The sequence below is a fragment of the Oryctolagus cuniculus genome, chromosome 3 (assembly GCF_051225735.1).
Source record: "Oryctolagus cuniculus isolate XC-2025 breed Fujian yellow rabbit chromosome 3, ASM5122573v1, whole genome shotgun sequence".
Taxonomy (NCBI): domain Eukaryota; kingdom Metazoa; phylum Chordata; class Mammalia; order Lagomorpha; family Leporidae; genus Oryctolagus; species Oryctolagus cuniculus.
In genome coordinates this window covers 12,453,127-12,474,347 of record NC_142869.1, presented here as the reverse complement: position 1 = coordinate 12,474,347, position 21,221 = coordinate 12,453,127, and positions in this window count along the sequence as shown.

The window sequence follows — 21,221 nt, the reverse complement described above, 5'->3', positions numbered from 1 at the left end:
ATCTTCTTACTTAGACTGATAGAAAGATAATAACAACATTATGTTCTGGATTAAGGGAAAATAATTAGGAATTCATTAGCTCATAATGGAATGAGTTAAAGCACATTGTGCCTTTAAAATAGAAATACATAATTATCAAGACTCTTACTAATAAGAATCAAAGACAAGCAGATGATCCCATGTTTTTCCCAAAGTACATTCTTCTTGAATGTAATAATATTAGCAGAATCTTTGAAATAATTTAGCCAAAAGGAAGTCATGAAATAGAAATACTCCATGATTCAGTCACGAAGCAGAGAATTGGACTAACCATAGAACTGGAAAGATATACAAGAAAATGAATGCATTGAGCATTGATCTACCAAGCAGAGAAATTTCATTTCAAAGGAAGTTGAAAGTTTAAAATAAGCATCTGACTAATAGGAAAGTCAGGAATATTTTTAGCAGATGAACTTCAGACACTTGTGCTGTGTCTTGAAAAACACTGCTGTCTTTAATGACCTGCCTACCAACTTGCTTGCAGGTCAAAATCAGTTATCACCAATGCCACCCTCTAAATATCTCTTAAATGTGATCCTCCCAAAGAAAGAATAATACATACAGATGTAAGAAAATAATGCATTATTTGTTTTCCAAATGCACAGAGGCTAAAGTATGGGAGTGGGACACAAGAAAAGAAAAATATGAAATTTAGAATAATTTACAATAATCATTTTATTTTAGTAATCCCTAATTTGCTACCAGCCACCTCTCACCTTTCTCCCACCACTGTGACTTGAATTGAGTATGTGGTTTTAGCCTCAACTACATGAAATCTATTACCAAGTTAGTCTCCAAATAAACATCTTGTCACCTTTGCTTTTTTGTCCTTAATGTGTTGCACTGTGACAATTAACAGCAACACTAGTCTTTAAACAGTACTTTATAGTTTGTGTGTCTTTGTGGGTATAAACTGTTGAAATCTTTATTCAATATAGAGTTGATCTTCTGTATATAAAGAAAATTAAAAATGAATCTTAATGAAGACTGGGATGGGAGAGGGAGTAGGAGATGGGATGGTTTGTTTGCAGGTGGAAGGTAGTTATGGGGAGAAGAGCTGCTATAATCCAAAAGTTGTACTTTTGAAATTTATATTTATTAAATAGAAGTTTTCTGTAAAAAAGTATACTTCAAAATTTTGCATAAAATGGAATTAAAAGATGTTTATTTTTCTGTAAAAAATTGAAATCCATGCTTTTTTTCATAATATGTATTTTACAAGAACTTTTGAAGACCTCCCCTATGCATGGCTTGATTTTAACTTTTTGCATCAAAATAAACTTACTTTTAAATTCCATTTTCCACAACTTTTTGGAAAAATATATATATATCCCAAGAATAATGGTGGCATATACTTTTGTCTAAAGGCCTGAGGGCCAGAAGTGTTAATGGTATAATTCCCAGTATGTGTACAAAGCCCCCACCATAGTGTCTCCATGAAACAGTCATGCAGAAAATGGGAGAGAGACTTCAACTTTCTTCTGCGTTTCTGTCCCATTCAGGCCCTAAATAGGTTGGCTGAAGCCCCATCAACACTAAGATGCCAATCTACTTCACTCAATCTACCAACTCCCTGACTAATCTCTCCTGGAAGCCCCCTCACAGTACAACCCAGAAATAATGTTCAACCAGATATTTAGGCAATCCACTGCCCAATCTGCTGCATTAAAGTAATCATCCCAGTGAGTTTTCTTTTGTCACCAGTAGTGCTTCCAATTCCAACTTACCCACATGATATTTTCAAGGATTTAAAATGTGTCAAGAATAGATGTTTCTATCAATTTGTTTCAAATAACAAAGTTTACTACATTACCTTTCAGCTGTAGCTGATTCTTTCCATTAATTAATCAACATTAATAATTATATTACAAATGAACTGATTTTTTATTGTTTCTCTAGTCACTAGAAATTTGTGAGAAGAAAACTGTTCTAATATCCTAGCACTGCTATATTATCAAAATCTTTTAAAAGCTCAGAAATTTTACTTCTAAAACGTACATGACTATATTTCTCCTTAAATATAATGTTCTTGGTCTAAGGACAATGTAAATGGTGAGTTTAAAATTGAAGGATCAAAGTATTCAATTCCAAAGGAAAAACCACTGAAATTTTGGCAATGACAAGAAGACATGTAGCTGACTAGAATGGGAAGGATAAAAATAAATAAAAAATAGATTCATGCTTTGAAACTGAGTGATATTGAGATTACTAATGACATTAAAGAAATCAGGAATTCCTTATGACAAAATCTTGTTTGAATGATAAAATCTCAGGCGTTTGTTCCTGACATGTAGTCTTAGTGTCAGAAGACCACCTTAAAGGTACAGAACTGAAACTCAGGTGAATAGTCAAGAAATGATATGGGGGTGATAGTTAGAAATGATATGGGTGTGAAAGACCCAGCATTGACACTCAGAGAAATGCTGCTGAGTGAAACAGACAAGGAAAAGGAGACAGCAAAAGCACAGGAATGAACCCAAAAACACTGATTCAGAGGAGAGGAATGAAAACAATGGAAGTTTGGACCCAAAAAGTGGCCTAGTGAGTTAAACCACTGCTTGGGATGCTGCACTCTGTATGAGAGCACAGGTTCAAGTCCAGGCTCCTCCTCTTCTGATCCAGCTTCCTGCTAATGCATGTAGAAAGGCAACAGACCGTGGCCCACATGGTTGGACCTCTGGCATCCACATGGAACCAGGATGGAGGTTCAAGATCCTGGTTTCAACCTGGCCCAGCAGCAGCTATTGTGGCCATTTGGGAATGGAACCAGCAGATGGAACTCTCTCTCTCTCTCTCTCTCTCTCCCTCTTCCTTTCAAATAAATAAATATTTATTTAAATGGGAGAATAGTTAGGAGTATCCTGACAGAACATGAAGAAGAAAAATCTTCAAAAGGAGGGACTGACCACAGTAAGAAACAGTAAACTCATCTCTTTATTCATTCAATAGCAGTAAATCACAGCTTTGACTCAGGAATTTTGATAGGTCCTGGGAAGAGATAGTTTCTGTCCTCAAGAAATTCAGAGAACAGACAGTTAAACACATGAAAAGGAGTATCTTTATACACAAATAAACAGAGAAATTAAAATTGTCAAATTATTTGTTTATATAACTGGAAGCTGTAAAATACTGTGCATGTAAAATATTATGGTTAAGAATAAATCCTGAAAAAAAGCCTCTGAATTCAAAGTTGAGGAACTCATCACCAGCTCTCAAATAAAACATTTCAGTTATATGATCTCTTTCCCTATACCTATTTTGGTTTTATAAACAATGGCAAATCTCTAGTTTTTATATGAAGAAATTAAATTTTGAACTAAAGACATTGCTTCCTCATTTGCAATGTATCTAGGTAACCAAATTCTATACCTATGTAACTAGAAAACTGGTTCTGTTAGAGTGCATCTAAATTAATGATTCTAATATTAAAGATTAATAATAATGGCATCCAGTCATAGACTGACTAAATGCTTGATCCCAAAATTATTGGTTCTGACATAGCTTCTGAATTTAGAATTCTGCCCCTAGTGACATTGTTCTAGCCCTTTAATATTCTCTCTCAAGGAAATGCTACAGAACACTAATGATTACTAATTGGAAGAAACAGCTAGAGCTCTATTGAATCATTTCTCAAAGGAAAATGTCTAATGAGTACATTAATAAAAGTAGACATTGAGTGTTTATGTAAAATAGCTTTTTTGCATTTTATAAAACGAACTTTACATGATTGGCTTAGCATGTTCTTTTGGATAATTTTTGGTGAGTTTAATTTTTGAGCCTTGGATGATGAAAGATATGCAGGATTCCTTTTGGGATACTTGATTTGGGCCAGTTACAATGGGTAAAGAAAGAGACCTGAGAGTGAATGGTGTAGAATGCTAGCGAAGCATAAGAACAAATATTATAGCCTAAGAAAAGAGCATAGGGCAGGTCATGGCACAACAGGTGATGCAAACTAGGTTGTGGCTCAGAGAAAGCAGGACAGACTTAAGCAGGAGTGGTCATGGTAAGAAGGAGAGTTCTATGCAAATGATTGTTTTTTCCTGCTGACTGGACATTTTCATCTTGGTACCTGGGTATTCTCTCCTAGTATTATGGTTCTAAATGAAAATTCCTCAGCCAAAAAGATAATGCTTACCATTTGAATCCCAGGCTCCCAGAGGTGACTATTCTAGCTCTTCTATACAGAACTCTATTGAAAAAACTAGGCCAAGTATACCTATACCCTTAAAATTCAGCCTAGACTACTCAAAGTCTCCACAGAGTTGGCTGGATGGACTTCTAGGTGTCTGTCCTCAGAAATCTCACTCATGGTAACTGAAGTACCCTCTGAGACAAGGATGTGGTACCCTGCAATGGTAGTCTGCTCATCTCAAACCCTGGTCATTTTTCCCATGAGTCATTGGTCAATCATCTTGTTAAACACCATGATATAAGCTATATATGGTCATTTTTCCCATGAGTCATTGGTCAATCATCTTCTTAAACACCATGATATGAGCTATATTTGTCATTTGTTTTGTGTTTCTTTTACTGTCATTTTACTTTGTATCTTTGTTCTTACCCATATAATCAGAGATAATGCCTTATACTCCAATTTACCTTTCCATTTATATATGGTTCAAAGCTTTCCAAAGACACCTTCTGATATCTTTTTGGATCACTCACATGCCTATTATAAGTCTGTGTTCTCTGATTCTCAGCCTACATCAATTATGAGATTACTGAATCTCAGAAAATTGTGAGATTTCCTCTTAATCATACTCATAAGAAATATTAATAACATAAATATACAGATTTTTTTTAAAATTTATTTGAGAGGCAAGGAGGTAGAGACAGACAGACAAAGCAGTCATCTGCTGGTTCATTCCCCAAATGCCCACAATGGCTGGGACAGGGCTGAGCTAAAACTGGAAGCCAGAGACTCAATCCAGGTTCCCCAGTACATGGTAGGAGCCATCACTGCTGCCTCCCAGGATGCACATTAGCAAGAAGGTGGAGTTAGGAGCTGGAGCCAAAGTCTCAAACCCAGGTAATCCAAGGTGGGACAAAGACACTTTAACTGTCTGCTAACTGCCAGCCCCAGCACGGCCTCTAATTGTAACGAAGACACTATGAGATTTATTTTTTCAGTCAATCAGCCCAAAATTACAAGTTGATTCTGATATAATACAAGGTGGAAGTTTCTATCAATCAGAGCAATTAAACAGATTATCTTTTAAATAGAAAGCATCCTAATTTATTTCTTTATTCAACAAACAACTATTAAATGCCTGCTGAGTGACTGACACAGCAAATTAAAACTATACTGTCTTTCATTTTCTTCTTGAGGGGGGTAGCACAACATCTCAGGGGCAGGAAGGAATATATTTGTTTCCCATTGCTGTTGTTACAAATTACAACAAATTTAGTGACTTAAAACAAGATACGTTTATTATCTAATGGTTTTTGAGATAAGGAATCGGAAATGAGCCTCTCTGGACTGAAATCAAGGTTCTGGCAGGGTCAAGTTCCTTCTGGAGGCTCTAGGGGAGAATTCGTTTCGTTGGATTCATTCCAAAGACATTCTCTGCCCACAGTGCTTGCCTTTGGCCCCCTTCCATTTCAAAGCCAGCAATAGCAAATTGAGTCCTCATAGCATTTTACCTCTGCTTTTGGGATCAATCTCCTCTCAGTTTGACTCCTCTTCTGCTCCTCTCTTCCACTATTTAAAAATGTTGGAGACACACAGATAATCCAGGTAGATTATCCATCTCAAGGACAGCCAATTAGCAACTTCTTTCCATGTGTAATCTTAATTATCACTTGCCAAGTAAAGTAACATATTCAAAACTTCTGGGGATCAGGACATGGACACACTACCTACTAAAAGAAAAAAAAAAGGAAAGCTTAAATTTATTGCTCTCAGTTGTGTCAGGCACTCTGCCAGCTATTCTTCTAATTTGTTTTATCTCCACAACAACCTAGGAAAGAGATATTCTTATTTCCACTTTTATAAGCAAATAAAACTGGGTGCATAAGGAGTAACTACCAAAGAGTAGAACTTGGATTTGAAACCCACCTTTATTTGACTCCAAGATCATGCTGTTTCTCCCCACTAGGCTGTTTCCCCAGACTTGGAGTCATTTAAATAACTGACTATGTGTGATAGGTATTGCAAACAATCAACATTCTATATTGCAAAGGACATTCTATTAAATGACTTGCAACTGAATTCTGAATTGATTTATTAGAAGTAGAAATTTAATTTTATCTTCAAAGAAATGTAAACCTGGATTAAAAACTATGTAACATTCAAAGATAATCAATAGTATGAAAAAGTAAATAATGAGTGTTTAACACAAATGCTAAGGACTTGAGGATTTCAGAGATAAAGAGTTTACTTGATTGGATATGTTGTTCATGGATGATTTGATATTGGTCTGGAAATATGGGAATAGTTTGAATAGCTGGGGCTGAATGAATCTAGATGAAGCAAGGCAAAGCAAGGCAAGCACATGACACATTCAAGGATCTCAACAGACCAATCAACAAGTAGTGACTTAACATATGCAAATGTGCCAATCATTGACCAGAGAGGAAAGCAGAGAAGACTAAAATGCCAAGCAGCACAATAATGACCGACTTCTAGGCAAAAGAGCAAACTATAGATAATGTATAGAAAAGAGTATTTCAAATAAGTGGTTTGGAGATGGTGTGTAGAACTTGGATGAGGAGAGATGAGTTCAGAAGCTTTTGCAACAAGTCAGGAAAGACAAGAGCAGTATCAGCCTGAACAAGTGTTTAGTAACAGAGAGACAAGACACCTTGGTGGAGTGAGTGAAACCAGTGCAAAGGAGACATTAAAGATGAATGTCATTGATGAACCCAACTCTTGAGCCTGAGAAAGTACAGAGATCTTATCGAAATAAAAAGTCAGAAATTGAGCTAACCTGCAGTTATATGTGATGATGAGTTTGATTTAAAATATCAATACCATCAAATGTTAAGATTCTGGCTGCAAATAGAAACATGGGATTAGAAACAGGTCAAACTCAGACCATTAGGGGCCAGCACTGTGGTGCAGCAGGTTAAAGCCCCAACCTACAGCACTGGTACCCCATATGCATGCCAATTCAAGCTGAAGATAGCCCAATTCCTCGGGTACCTGCAACCGAGTGGGAGACCCTGAGGAAGCTCCTGGCTCCTGGCTTCAGATCAGCTCAGCTATGGCTGTTGAGGTCATTCAGGGAGTGAACCAGTGGAACGGGAGACCTCTCTCTCTGGCTCTATCTCTCTCTGTAACTCTTCCAAATAAATAAAACAAATATTAAAAAAAAACTCAGACCATTTAATTATTCAGGCATATGCATTGAGCTTTATGTATGTTAAGGTTTCAGTACCTCAGTACTATTGACATTGTGGATCAGACCATTGTGCATTGTAGGGAGTTTTAGCAACATCTTCAACTTCTATCAGTAGATATTTTATCAACCACACCCACCATGGATCCCTGGGGGCAAAATCACTACCAATTGAGAACCTTGATATGCATGAGTTCTAAAGGAAAGAAAGTACGGACATTTAGACATTTGGACATATCTGTTTTCTTGCATCTACTCCCTCTCCCGAATCCAACTGTGTGACCTTATATGGAACAACTAATAAAATAGTACCTTTACTATGTTAGGATAGAATCACATGTGAATTTTCCAAGTTCCTACACCCAAGAGATATTGCTAATGGGGATCTATACTAGAAAGATAGTAATAGTTGTCTTTAAACGTAGAAGTTACTCTAAACATACCTTCCTTGCTGAATACATTCCAAATTTCAAGCTGTTTGTCATTTTATTCTGAACATGAAAAAGCAAAGACAAAAGTAATGTGTCTTAGAGATCCCTAAGCATACCCCCTGGGAGAAATTTTAAGCCTTTTCTATGCTAATGCAACATACCTGGAATTGATGATGTCACAAGCCAATTTTCTGCTTTATTACTTAGTAAGCTGAACTTATTTAGGTAAACCAATTATTACCTAAAGATTTGGTAGCTATCATCATCTCTGTCATATTTTACTTTGCACCTGTATTGTACAAGGGCATTTACATTCATAAACCCAATATACAGACTCTGTTAGATAATTAAATCATGAGATACCACTTATCTTCTCAAAGGGCTATTTTATAAAGGCTATTTTTAAATAATGAATTTATCAGAAACACTGGAATTGCTAAAACAAATCTAATGGCATACTACTTTTGAGGAACTCCATCTACTATAGAAAAGAAGGTAATGCATTTAAAAGATCAAAGTAGAAAGATCACTATGATCATTTACACTTGTCCCTGGTCTCTGCTTGCCTTCCTTAAATCAGATCATCAACCTTTGTGAAAAGATCAGAAAATAACATCCATATCTGAGTATCAGTGAGACAATTTCATTCCTAGGGCATAACCTACTGTCCTTCAATTGAGTCAGTATCTGACAAACTGGCTTTGGGGATTTAGTGGAGAATACATCCCCAGATGAGGTTTCTTGATTCTCAAATGCTGTGACCCCCTGACAAGTCACGGTCACAGCTCCACTCCCAATAGGGAGATGCTTGATTTCAAGCCCACAATCTCAGCTTAAAGCAAATTCCCTTCAGATTTTATTCTTGCATTTTACTTTAACTGCATCAAATAAATAATGAGTCTCCATTTCCAAAAGGCTCTTACTTCCACTCAAAATTAGAGTAGCTCTTTCCAAAATGTCTAGAGATTTTTGCATGCATTCCAGTAACTAGAACATTTCAGATAAAGAGATGCATGCTTGTTTGTATTTCTTTCTGTCTGCTTGTTTTGATCTCCATTTGCTCGATCAGCACAACATGTTAGGACTTCTGTTAGACTATGTTTAAATCTAAACATAGTTATTTTAAAAAAGTCCTTCCTTGCCCATGGACAACAAAGCAAGAACATGTTTGTCAAAGTACAGGGTGTGAGAAGGATTTCTGCTCTCCAAAGGGGCTCTGCGTTCAGCTCCATAAGCATTTCCCTCCGATCACACTTCCTCTCATGCTTTGGTTGTGAATCAGGATTCATTTGAGTTGTGTCCCATTGATGTAGGTACAGTAATCCAGCAAAAAGGAAAGCTATCTGGGATATAAGCATTTTTCAAACAAGGCAAAGCTGCCCTTGTTTGTTTCTTTAAGGACTGCAGACAGCCCACATGCTTGGGTCCCTGTATTCAAGTAGGAGACTCAGAAGAAGCTCCAGGATCCTGGCCTAGCACAGTCAAGCCAATATTTATTCTTTCTCTCTCCCCTCTCCCCGCCTCATGTAACTCTGCCTTTCAAATAAATAACAAATTAATCTTCAAGAAAAAGACTACAGACAAACTGGTTAAGCCACTATGGAAGTCAGCCTGGAGATTCCTCAGAAACCTGAATATAACCCTACCATTCAACCCAGCCATCCCACTCCTTGGAATTTACCCAAAGGAATTTAAATTGGCAAACAAAAAAGCGGTCTGCACCTTAATGTTTATTGCAGCTCAATTCACAATAGCTAAGACCTGGAACCAACCTAAATGCCCATCAACAGTAGACTGGATAAAGAAATTATGGGATATGTACTCTATAGAATACTATACTGCAGTAAAAAAACAATGAAATCCGGTCATTTGCAACAAAAGGGAGGAATCTGGAAAATATTATGCTGAGTGAAATAAGCCAGTTCCAAAGGGACAAATATCTTATGTTCTCCCTGATCGGTGACAACTAACTGAGCACCAAAAAGGAAACCTGTTAAAGTGAAATGGACACTAGGAGAAACGGTGACTTGATCAGCCCTTGCACTGACTATTGATGAACAACTTAATATGTTATCCCTCTTAGTATTTTTTTTGTCTGTTCTACTTAATACTATTGGATTAATTCTGTAATTAATACACAGTTATTCTCAAGTGTTGAAACTTAACTGAAAAGTGATCCCTGTTAAACATAAGAGTGGGAATAAGAGAGGGAAGAGATGTGCAATTCGGGACATGCTCAAGCTGACTTACCTCAAACGGTAGAGTTAGAAACATACCAGGGGATTCAAATTCAATCCCATCAAGGTTGAATGTACCAATGCCATCCCACTAGTCCCAGTGATCAATTTCTGTTCATAATGGATCATAATGATAGGACTAAGAATCAAAGGGGTCACATAAACAAGACTAGTGTCTGCAAATACTAACTGATAGAACAAAAAGGGGGAGAACGATCCAACATGGGAAGCGGGATACACAGCAGACTCATAGAATGGCAGATGTCCTAAAGAGCACTCTGGCCTCAGAATCAGCCCTTAAGGCATTCAGATCTGGCTGAAGAGCCCATGAGAGTATTCTAAGCATGGAAGGCCAAGACACTCTGGGGGAAAAAAAAACCTAAATGAAAGATCTCCGTGAGTGAGATCCCAGTGGAAAGAACAGGTCATCAAAGAAGAAGGTACCTTTCTCTGAAGGGAGGAGAGAACTTCCACTTTGACTACGACCTTGTCTAAATATGATCAGAGTCGGTGAACTCAAAAGGCTTCCATAGCCTTGGCAGCTCATGACAAGAGCCTAGGGTGATTACTGATGCCATAAACAAGAGTGTCAATTTGTTAAGTCAACAACAGGAGTCACTGTGCACTTACTCCTCATGTAGAATCTCTGTTCTTAAAGTGCTGTACATTGTGATTTAATGCTATAACTAGTACTCAAATAGTATTTTTCACTTTGTGTTTCTATGTGGGTGTAAACTATTGAAATCTCTACTTAATATATGCTAAACTGATCTTCTGTATATAAAGAGAATTGAAAATGAATCTTGATGTGAATGGAAGGGGAGAGGAAGCGGGAAAGGGGAGGATTGCAGGTGAGAGGGAAATTATGGAGGGGGAAAGGCATTGTAATCCATAAGCTGTACTTTGGAAATTTATATTCATTAAATAAAAGTTAAAAAAAAAAAAGAAAAGAAGAAAGAAAAAAAAAGAAAAAGACTGCAGATATGCCATGGCTTCTCATTGTGTTTAATGATTTATGGCATGTGCTGTAAAGAATAAAACAGGTTTTCATAATTGCCAGGTGATATGCAAAAGAGATGTGATTTCTAAACATGAGCCAGTTGGAGTCACAAGGTTTTTTCCTGTTCTTTTCCACACATCTAATGCCCTTGCGCTTGTGAACACTCAGAGGTAGCCTCAGTTAAATGGAGCTACTAATTTTCTAACTACTTCTATATGGTTAAAAACTCCTTGACTTCTGTTTCCATTTACTTGTTAGCAGATTGCTTTCACTGGTTAGAACCTAACTTCCTGGAACTTCTTAATATGTGAGGATCCTAGGAATTTTTGTTTTTCTGATTTTTATCACTATTCTTAGAAACTGCAAAGAGTAAGGCATCCTTGTCAATATCAAGACATACTTCCATTGGCCTGTTAGGAACAGCATTAGCCCACAGAAACAAGGCCAAAATACACAGGAGTTGCTAACTTCAAGACAATTCAGTGTAAACATTTAGATAATGGGCTTTGGAAATGGCCATACCTAAGACTGTTAAGGTTTTTGTATGAACTTGTGTAACTATTTACCCTCTTTATACTACAGTTATTGTATTTGTAAAATGGTGGTTAAAAGTGGTATCTGATTCTTACTGTTATTGGAAGGATTTGATAAAACAATCCACTTAATCCTTTAGCTCAATGCCTGGCACACAAGGAGCTTTCTTGACGGTTTTAGCTCATTGTTATTGGAAACTAGAGACTGCTTTTATAATTATCTGAGAGATTTAATAAAAATTGATATAAATTAATACTAATAAGAAAGTCACATCTAGTCAGATCCCAAATTAAAACCACCGAATTAAGTAGGGAAGACTGAAGGAATGGACAGAAATTAAAAAATTTAAAAAGCAAATTTAGAAAAATTTAAAACAGCTGGAGAGAGTAATTTCAAAGTCAGCAGGACACTGATGGTGTCATTAAACAAAAAAAAATAATATTCAGAAGAAAGGAGATAATGTGCAAAAAGCTTGGTTTTAAAAAACACATCTCAAAATACGCTTTATGAGATCCTTACAAACCATGGTTGCATGCCTGGTTTTTCCAGAAGTGAAATATTCAATTATTGACATGGAATCCATGGTCTAGATCTCCACCACTAAAACCACAGAGGTTTTGTTAGAATGAGATGTGGCATTATGGCAAAGATGTCAGAATGTTTTGAAAAGACATGCTTCATTCTATATCATGGGACAAAGAGCAAAGGGTGGGCAAAAGGGTAAAATTTTAAAAATTTAAAAATCCCAACCAGAACAATAAGAATATTCCTATCACTATGGCCATTTAGTCAACACTAATTCTGTCTGATTCTCCCGCCAGAGTACAGCCCAGCTTGTGAATCTGACTCCCTGATCATGTTCAATGTGCTTCCCAACAGGACCATCACAAAAGGAGTTTGAGTGATTTGTGTGCCTCATCCACTGTAGCAGGGCACAGATTAACAGAGAAAACAAGACAGCTCTGGTGTAAATATTTGGCCTTGGATTTCCTTTGCTCCCTTGTCTCCCTTCTCACTTTTTTAGGATGAAATACTTTAGAAAAGGAAAAACAGTGCCTTGGAATATCAACAGACTAGGATGAGGGTAAAAACAATGTCTACTTCACAAATCCTTAAAAAGCAATGTTGCCACCACCTTCCTGAACACTAAAGAAAATTCAAGCCCAGGTAATATAAAGTGGCAATATAAGAACTAATGGTTTCGGGGCCAGCGCTGTGGTGCAGCAGGTAACGCCCTGTCCTGAAGCGTCGCATCCCATAGAGGTGCCAGTTCGAGACCCAGCTGTTCCTCTTCTGATCCAGCTCTCCACTGTGGCCTGGGAAAGCAGTAGAAGATGGCACACGTGCGAGACCCGGAAGAAGTGCCTGGCTCCTGGTTCCTGGCTTCGGATCGGCACAGCTCCGGCCATTGCGGCCAACTGGGGAGTAAACCATCTGATGGAAGACCTCTCTCTCTCTGCCTCTCCTCTCTCTGTGTAACTCTGACTTTCAAATAAATTAATAAATAAATCTTTTTTTTAAAAAAAAAGAACTAATGGTTTCAATTGTATAGCTCATTATTGCTATAATAAATAAAGAGTTACAAAAATAGCTATAATTTATTTTTATTTTTAAATAACCATTTTCTACAAACTTATACTTCATTCTTCTAGTAATATAAGCTCATTAAATAAAATCTTGCCAACTAGAAAAACATAGAAAAAAATCATAATACAAAAACACACATACACAAATCTACTACTGTGTATTTTCTGACTCACATGGTACACATAGATAAGTAAACTTCACAAATTTCATGGAATTACAAGATAAGTTTATTTTGGTGCAAAGGATTTTTTAAAATCCATGCCAGGGCTGGCACTGTGGCACAGCAACTTAGGCTTTCATCTGCAAGGCTGACATTCCATATGGGTACTGGTTTGAGACCTGGCTGCTCCACTTCTGATCCAGCTCTCTGCCAGTGTGCCTGGGAAAGCAGTGGAGGATGGTCCAAGTGCTTGGGCCTCTCCCCCAGCATGGGCATCCCAGATGAAGCTCCTGGTTCCTAGCTTTCGACTGGCCCAGCCTCTCTCTATAACTCTTTCAAATAATAAATAAGTAAATCTTTATTTAAAAAAATCCATGCATAGTTTTTTTTCATAGTACACATTTCCCTATGAACTTTTTGAAAACCCCTTGTATATAACATGTTTGTCGATGTCACACTTATTAGTAACAGATATCCCAAGTATTGTACTTTATATATTTACTTGTTTAATCCTCACAAAAATCACAAAAATGTCACGTAAGAAAGTCTACAATGTTTCCATTTCACAGATGAGGAAGCTGAAGGCCCGAAAGAGTAAATGATTTGCTCAAGAAGATATGGGGAGTGACATAGTAATTAATGGAGCCAGGATTAACATCCAAGCAGCCTAACTCCAGAACTCATATTCAGTGGCAAATTTCATCTAGATAATAAACTTATTCAGATGAAACTCTTGTGGCTAGTTCAAAAGTTCCTCCCATAACACATAGTAACGATTTTCCATGAAAGTAGTTATTTTATTAAGGCTCCAAACAGATTGTGGGAAAAGGTGGCAATGCCTTCAAATTCTTGAAGCTCTATGAATGTGGCCAGTTTATACACACTAGCTGGGATGAAAATTTGCCTTGGGCCTTGGAAAGAAAACAGTGCTCTTATGCATCTCTCTGCCACTGGGTATTTAAGCAGCCACACTTTGTATCTTCTTGATTTAACTCTTCATGGATTCTGTGTATTAAAATATGTCATGACAAGGCAACTTTTTGGGAAAAATTAGATGATTGGGATAGTTTTAGTAAATCTATAAATGTCTTGCTTTTATGTTGAAAGAAATAAACACTTAACTAAATTCAAGAGGTCTTTGGAAAGTTCAGACAATGTGTATTATCAAAAAAAAAAAAACTATGCACAAATTGAAAATATTTTGTACCCAAATAAGCTTCTTTTAATTCCATTTTGAATGAATTTTTTGAAGTGCCTTCATATAAAGGGGTAAAGCAATAACTTTTTCCTTCAAAGTTCTATGGACATTGTTCCAGTGTTTGTAGGGTAAAACAATCTCAGGCCAACATAGCTTTATTCTTTTTTTTTTTTTTCACTTATTGTTTCTGCATGAATGCTTGTAGTCTCTTGAATTCCATCCCTATAATTCAAATGTTAGAAAGTTCTCTTTTCATTTAATTTACTTTGAGGGTATTGAGCCCTTTTGATCTGCTTGCTCACTCTTTTTCAACTCAGAAATTTTATTTAATTGTGTATTTGACTAATACTTCTGTTCCACTTATTGGGCCTCTCCTGGAGCACCTCTAATTCTCAGGCTGGCTCTCCACCCTTCATCCTCCACCTACATCACGTCCTCTCCTTGTTTTCAACTCTTGTTCTCCTCTCCACATTCTGGAAGAACTTCAGAAGTTTGTCTTTTGAATTATTTACAATATCCATTTCACTATTAATAGCTCAATTTCTACTCCATACAGTTTTGATTATTAGTGAATCTTTATTCTTTTAATAATGTATGTCTAATTTTACACAACTATTGTTTCATCTACTATGGAGTCTTATTCCTACTTTAGGTAACCCTGCCTGGTCTTTCTTTCTCTTTCTCTTTTTTGATCCCAAATATGTTTTCAGTTTCCTACGTCTTTTCCTATTCCTGCAGTAGATCTCTTTCCGACATGTGTTTCTCCTTGGTGTCTTCTGGATGATGCTCTATTTTCCTTGTTCTTTGTATGTTCTTTGAACATATGAAGAGACTGCAAAACATTTCTGGAAATTTTGAATTAAAAGATGTTTGCTTTGCTTCAAATAATCTTCTGAAATCCATGCATATGCAGGGTCTTCAAAAAGTCCGTGAAAATGTAAATTATGAAAGAATTATGCATTGATTTCAAAAATTTGCACGAAAATGAATGTACCTTTTAATTCCACTATAGAAGAACTTTTAAAATAGCAGATCTGTCCAGATCCTGTGTCCAAAAACAGAAGGTATGTATTGACTTCGGCTCCCTTCTTTGTCCATTTGTGTCCTGATCAAATTTCTTTTTCCCAACCACGTGCACACAGCAGATGGAGGTGCAGAGATCCTAGCCTAATTTCCCTACTATACCAGACGTAACTCTCTTCCAAGAAACGGCATCTTCCCACCCCATTACTTGGCTCTCTGACTCTGAACAAGTAGATCATGTAAGAAAAAAATTTTTTAAACTTTTATTTAATGAATATAAATTTCCAAAGTACAGCTTATGGATTACAATGGCTTCCCCCCCCCCCATAACGTCCCTCCGACCTGCAACCCTCCCCTTTCCCACTCCCTCTCCCCTTCCATTCACTTCAAGATTCATTTTCGATTCTCTTTATATACAGAAGTGTAACCGCAGTTCCTCCCATTTCTGCTTGCATCTACCGTCACCCTCTTCTGCTCCCGTTCACCTGCTTCCCTTTCTATCAGGTTGCTTTGTAGAAGTGAAAGGATTAGGGCACCCTGAGGACACCAGGGAAAAGACTGAGCTTCCTGATTGATAAGGACCTTAGATTCCACGTTGGTAGCAGACAGTGGAAAGTGGTTAAAAGGCTGTCCTTGCAGCTTTTAGGACCAAGAACTGATAGCATTGTTCAGGCTCATTCAGCTTTTGGTGATAGGAAAATGATCAGTTTTATGTTTGTGTCACAGTATGAATTTTTATCTTTTTACAGAAAAGAATGATACAAACACAAATACGTAAAGTGTTCTGATATCACTTCATGGAGCTGACAGTGAGATGTGGCGTCTAGGGCAGTAAGTGGAACAGCTTGGCCTGTCTTAGAAGTACCAAATGAAACTCAAAAACAACACTACTAGTCGAACAATACCCTATACCTGGTTCGGTTGTGTGAGTACAGCCTGTTGAAATCCCTGCTTAGTATATACCAAGTTGATCTTCGGTATATGAAGGTAATTGAAAATGAAACGTGATGAAGGGCGGGATGGGAGAGGAAGTGGGTGAGGGGAGGGCCACGGGAGGAGGGAGGTCGGGGGGAAGCCACAACAATACAAAAGATGCATTTTATATTCTACTTAAAACTATTGGTTGAACTCTGTAATTAATACACAATTACTCTTAGGTGTTTAATCAATGCTATAACTAGTACTCAAATAGTATTTTACACTTTGTGTTTCTGTGTGGGAGCAAAATGTGGTAATCTTTACTTAACATACGCTAAATTGATCTTCTGTATATAAAGATAATTGAAAATTAATCTTGATGTGAAGGGGAAGGGGAGAGGGAGTGGGAGAGGGAAGCGTTGTGGATGGGAGGGAAGACACGGGGGGGAGGAGGCTATTGTGGTCCATAAGCTGTACTTTGGAAATTTATGCTCATTAAATAAAAAAAAAAAAGAAGTACCAAAAGGGTCTGGATATAGTTTTCAACACTGCCCAGGGTGATACAGCTACTGTTCGACAAAAAAATTAAGAAAAAAAAAAAAAAACATGAATTAACAAATTGAGATTAAAAGTCTCAACCCAATACTATTTAATAAAAATTTAATTTAGGAAACATTAAATTTTCAGAAATTGGATTAAATGAGTATACACTCATGCAAAATGTTTAGTTGTGTGATACCTCCTGAGAGGAGCTTTCATCATTACATTCAAGAAAGAATTTGGCCTTATGGACTCCACAATGTGAGCAGATTTGGACTCTACTTCCTTTCCTCATTTAACTTTGATTTCTAGTATCAGAAAAGCTAAGCATAAACTGTAATTAAGAAAATAATCTAAGAACATAAGAGACAAAATAGAAATGGAAAATTAATTAACATTAAGTAAACATTAAGTAAAATTAGTTTCATTTAATAATCTGCAGTGGTAAGCTTATTCATTCTGTTGATATGCATTTGTCAGAGCTTAAAGGTCCATATTAAGAGTCTGTCATGAGGCCGGCGCCGCGGCTCAATAGGCTAATCCTCTGCCTGTGGCGCCAGCACCCTGGATTCTAGTCCCGGTCAGGGCTCCGGATTCTGTCCCAGTCACTCCTCTTCCTGTCCAGCTCTCTGCTCTGGCCTGGGAGTGCAGTGGAGGATGGCCCAGTCCAGCTCTCTGCTGTGGTCCAGGAAGGCAGTGGAGGATGGCCCAAGTGCTTGGGCCCTGCACCCGCATGGGAGACCAGGAGGAAGCACCTGGCTCCTGGCTTTGGATGGGCGCAGCGCCCTGGCCATGGCAGCCATTTGGGGAGCGAACCAACGGAAGGAAGACCTTTCTCTCTGTCTCTCTCTCTCTCACTGTCTAACTCTCCCTGTCAAAAAAAAAAAATGCTTCTCATTATCAATCCAAGGGTGTGATGAAGCTTCATAGAGGAAAAATCATGCTTTTGTTGACTTAAGAATCTTTTAACACAATGATCATCTCCCAACGCATAGAACGGAGTGGTAACTTCACAACAGACAGATGAGTCCCCCAGACACACAAAATGTGACAGCAAACTGTGCTCCTCTCCCCATGTCCAGGAGATCCCAATCCTTGGCAGTTTCTAAGTGGGTGAAGTTTAAGATCATTGTCAAACTTAAACTTTAATGACTCAGGTGTTAGATATGGAAAGAACACGTTGTAATCTTTCTCAGAATGAAAACTGATTTCTTCCCAACGCTGAAATAGATGCCCATACTGGCAGGCATTCAGGTACATTTACATTCTCTTTTTTTTTTTTTTTTTTTTTTTTTTTTTGACAGGCAGAGTGGACAGTGAGAGAGAGAGACAGAGAGAAAGATCTTCCTTTTTGCCGTTAGTTCACCCTTCAATTGCTGCCGCGGCCAGCACCCTGCGGGTGCAGGGCCCAGTACTTGGGCCATCCTCCACTGCACTCCCTGGCCACAGCAAAGAGCTGGCTTGGAAGAGGGGCAACCGGGACAGAATCCGGCACCCCGACGGGGACTAGAACCCGGTGTGCCGGTGCCGCAAGGCGGAGTGTCGCTCCCCGTCTTCGTGGAGGAACGACACAGGACCCTGCGCTGTTCTTTCGTCTGCTCGGCCCTTCCCAGGTTTGCTGCTGGTTCTTCCCGGGTTGGCTGCTGGTCCTTCCCGGGTTGGCTACCATCCCTTCCACCTCCATGGAAGGGCGGTTCCCCCTGCCACATTCCCCACTTCCGCAGGGGAGTGGCACACCGCCGGCCGGCTCTCTCGGGGGCTGCACAGGTGTTCCCCTTAGATGTTCCTGGTGCATGCCGTCTCTCTCCTCCTTTATAGTCCTCCTCCGCCAATCCTAACTCACACGCCGAGTACGCTGCTCTCCTCCAATCAGGAGCAGGTCCCACAGTTTATTGGTTGAACTGGAGGCAGCTGTGTAGAAGCTGTTTCCCTTCTCAGCGCCATATTGTGGGAAAGCAGATGCATAGAATAAGTCTTAATTCCAGTAACTTAGTCTAGTCCGAGTTGCTCCCAGTTGCTCCCCACAGCGGAGGATTAGCCTAGTGAACCATGGCGCCGGCCTACATTCTCTTCTAAAATGAGCATTTTTGTTCTTCACATGATCTAACAAAAAAAATCCATGTGTGCAACTGAATGCTGTGATTATACTGCAGTCTAATAAATTGGCTTTTAAGTGTGTGTTTACTATTCAAGTTAAAAATGTGTGAAAACCTTATAAAGATTTCACATTCATTGACACGCAGAAAAGCTAGAATACCTTATAGAAAAAAAATAGAGAAAAATCAGAAAAAGAGTCATTTTTTGTAAGTCAGTTCCTTTAAAAAAAGAGAACCAGGTTTGTCAGCTTGTACTTTAAGTCACTGTTGATAGAAATTTGAACTATAAATCATTTTTGTTCAATTCTAATAAGTAGCAGGTGTCTAGAAAGCAACCTGATGAGAGATATTGTGTTGTGAGTGCCCACGTTATTTGGAACATACTTGGAATTAATGTTAGATTTGACTTTCTCAACAGCAGCACATTTCCATTTGGGTCTGAATAGTTTTTTTGTTATGGGGAGATGTCCTATGTTTTATAAGATGTTTGATAGCATCTCTGCTTTCTACAAACTTGGTACCATTAGTACCCACTCCCTACTCCCCACAGTTGTCACAACCAGTAATGTGTCCAGACATTTGTGTGAAGGGATTGGAGATGAATAATTTTTTTTATTTTTTGACAGGCAGAGTAGACAGTGAGAGAGAGAGAGAGAGAGAGAGAGAAAGGTCTTCCTTTGCCGTTTGTTCACCCTCCAATGGCCGCCACGGCCAGTGCGCTGCGGCCGGCGCACCACGCTGATCCGAAGCCAGGAGCCAGGTGCTTCTCCTGGTCTCCCATGGGGTGCAGGGCCCAAGCACTTGGGCCATCCTCCACTGCACTCCCTGGCCACAGCAGAGAGCTGGCCTGAAAGAAGGGCAACCGGGAAATAATCCGGCGGCCCGACCAGGACTAGAACCCGGTGTGCCGGCGCCGCAAGGTGGAGGATTAACCTATTGAGCCACAGTGCCGGCCTTGGAGATGAATAATTACCCCTAGTTAGGAACCACAGTGTCAGGGCCCTTGCTCAATGGTGCTTCCTCTGAACATGAGCAGAGCTACTTCCTTTTGGTTTATGGTAGTTAACATGCATAGGTACTTGAAGGTGCCATTCTCCCTTGTCCAAATGTGCTGCTGGAGCTCACTGTATTCATACTTTCGCAATTTGTCAAACTCAGCTAACACATGGTTCTTCATGGCCAGAAGGAAAATCTCCAGTGGTGTTGGAGTGAAGCTAATCATCACTGTTTTCAGCTGTCAAGTTATGTTCGGATACAAACATGCATCCCTCAAAGATGAAAAATGTGTTCACATCAGTAAAAGCAAAATATTCATTTTAATTTGAATTTTTCTTGTGGTTTCTTTTTATCTCTTTGCTCTATCAACTACCTACACAAAGGTGTTTTTTTTTTCTATTAGCATTTTCTGGAAGGAAGATTCAGGTCTGTTAGTCCTATGTTCAGGCTTCTTCCAAATACTCTTATCCCTCATCATCGTACCACCCTGTTTTGCTTCCTGAGACTAACAGGTTCATGCAAGTAGCACATGACAAATTTTATGCCTTACTTCCGATTTCCTCCTTATGATAGAATCAGATTATCTTCAAAATACCAATAGGTGGTCAAGGAGTAAGAAAACTCAGTTATTATGCACTGAATCGATTATACTTTTAGAGTACCTAAAGGACAGATTGGAGCTTCCATCTGGAGGAGGAAAAAATTGAAGAACCTCAGGCAGTTACCAAAGAAAAAGGACTATTTGCCGGCACCGCGGCTCACTAGGCTAATCCTCCGCCTAGCGGCGCCGGCACACCGGGTTCTAGTCCCGGTCGGGGCGCCGGATTCTGTCCCGGTTGCCCCTCTTCCAGGCCAGCCCTCTGCTGTGGCCAGGGAGTGCAGTGGAGGATGGCCCAGGTGCTTGGGCCCTGCACCCCATGGGAGACCAGGAAAAGCACCTGGCTCCTGGCTCCTGCCATCGGATCAGCGCGGTGCGCCGGCCGCGGCGGCCATTGGAGGGTGAACCAACGGCAAAGGAAGACCTTTCTCTCTGTCTCTCTCTCTCACTGTCCACTCTGCCTGTCAAAAAAAAAAAAAACAAACAAACAAACAAAGAAAAAGGACTATTTGCAAAACGTG